The 1,877-nt window shown below is 39.3% G+C and overlaps 1 protein-coding gene across 2 annotated transcripts in view; it reads left to right on the top strand.

Annotated features, from left to right (window-relative positions):
• LOC103747338 (tubulin polyglutamylase TTLL5) overlaps nucleotides 1-1,877 on the top strand; it is a 21,853-nt gene that overhangs the window by 7,528 nt on the left and 12,448 nt on the right. The window lies entirely within an intron of this gene.

The following is a 1,877-nucleotide window of genomic DNA, read 5'->3' as shown; positions in this document are numbered from 1 at the left end:
TTCACTATTTGAAATAAACTCTTTTAAATAATATTTTAAGAATTGAGTCTTACCAGTAAGAGGAATGAATATTTTCTCTGGTCCATTGGAATGCACAGTAGTTCACTCTTGCCTGGAAATTCACTCACATCTATGGCAGGGATGAGGGTATTCGATTTCACCTTTCTCAAACATTAGGATTAAGACTATCAGGTAAGAAGAAGAATTAAGTTGAATATTTCATCTACAGATGAGATTTATTTTTCCTAATTTTTACAATTATGAATATCCTCCCCATTTTGAGACAGGGTTTCGCTCTGTATCCTTGGATGGCTTGGAACTTGCTATGTAGACCAGACTGGCCTCAAACTCAAAGAGATCTACTTGCCTCTGCCTCCCCATTGCTGGGGTTAAAGGAATGCACCACCACGCCAGGCTTTATAGATTATTTTTGCATGCTTTGCTTCCTGCAGATTATTTCTTCTTGGGCATAATGTTTTAGTATTGTTGACACCTGACTTACCTGTTTTTTTTCCTTTATTGCTTCCGCCTTTGCTATCATATCTGAGAAACCACTGCCTAATCTAAGGTCCTAAGCTCTAAGCATTTTTCTATACATTTTGTAGTTAAAATTTTATATTTAGAGCCAGACAGTCTTTTGTGGTGGTTTGAATGAAAATGTCCTCCATAGGCTCCAAGTGTTTAGACATTTTGTCCCCAGATGATGGTGCTGTTTTGGGAGGTTTTAGAAGGTGTGGCTATTCTGGAGGAAGCACATCACCAGGGGTGGGCTTACAGAGTTCTTAAGCCTTGCTAGATCTCCAGTCTCTCTTGCTTCCTGTGTCTGCGTGATGATGTGAAAGCTTAGCTTCTGCTGCTCCTGCTCCAGCCACCTCCACCCACCATGCCTCCACTGTAATTCCCCTGGAGCTGTAAGCTCAAATAAACTCTTCCTTCTATAAATTGCTTGGGTCAGTGTTTCTATAAGAGCAACAGAAAAGTGACTAATACATCTTTGATCCACTTTGAGTTCATTGTTTTATATGGTGTTAGGTATAGTCTCACTTTTATATGTTGAGTACCGGACAGTTCATTCAAGAGAGTATTCTTTCCCTATTGAATGGTCTTCGCACTGTTGCCAATAATCAACTGACCAAACACCTATGAGTCTATTTCTAGTCTCGTAATAAACCATTGGTCTGTAGTGTTATTCTTATACCAGTACCATACAGTTCTGATCACCATTACATTGTTTTTTATTTGTTTTCCTGAGCTACAGGCTCACATAGCCCAGACTGGCTTGGACCTTGATATGTAGCCAGGCGGACCTTGAATTCTTGATCCTCTCTCTACCTCCTGAGTGCTGGAATTTTATGTATGTACCACATTGCTCAGTCTATGTTAAGTTTTGAAATAGAAAACTGAGAAAGCTCTGACATTGTTCTTCAGTGTTCTTTAGTTGTTTTGACTGTTCAGATTCCCTTGCAAATAGCTTTGCCAACTCTGCAAGATTGGCCTTTAGGGTATTGATGGGGATTCACATTGAATCTATAACTTACTAAGCAGTGCTCTAAGTCCCAAGGTTTAGCTATAGTTGTTTTCATTGCTTATGATGGTATGGATCAGAACCACCAGGAGGTACGGTGCAGAGTCCGTACTTGTGTTCCTCGTCATTGGTTCATATCTCAGCTTTGATGTGAACTAGTGTGAGTCCTGGGCAAATCACTTAAAGTCTCTTAACCAGTTTTCATTAAGTGGGGATGGTCTGTATTGTGCAGGCATTGTAAGGATCAAATAAGATTGTTTAATGTCTGGTACATAATAGGCAATCAAACGTTATGTTGCTTATTGTGCTTGCTGAATAGCATCTGCTGTATTTTTACTTTTTTAAAAATTTA

This window comes from Nannospalax galili, unplaced genomic scaffold (assembly GCF_000622305.1).
Source record: "Nannospalax galili isolate Female #2095 unplaced genomic scaffold, S.galili_v1.0 scaffold24, whole genome shotgun sequence".
Taxonomy (NCBI): domain Eukaryota; kingdom Metazoa; phylum Chordata; class Mammalia; order Rodentia; family Spalacidae; genus Nannospalax; species Nannospalax galili.
Note: the sequence above shows the minus strand (reverse complement) of the source record. Positions and strands in the feature narration are given on the sequence as shown.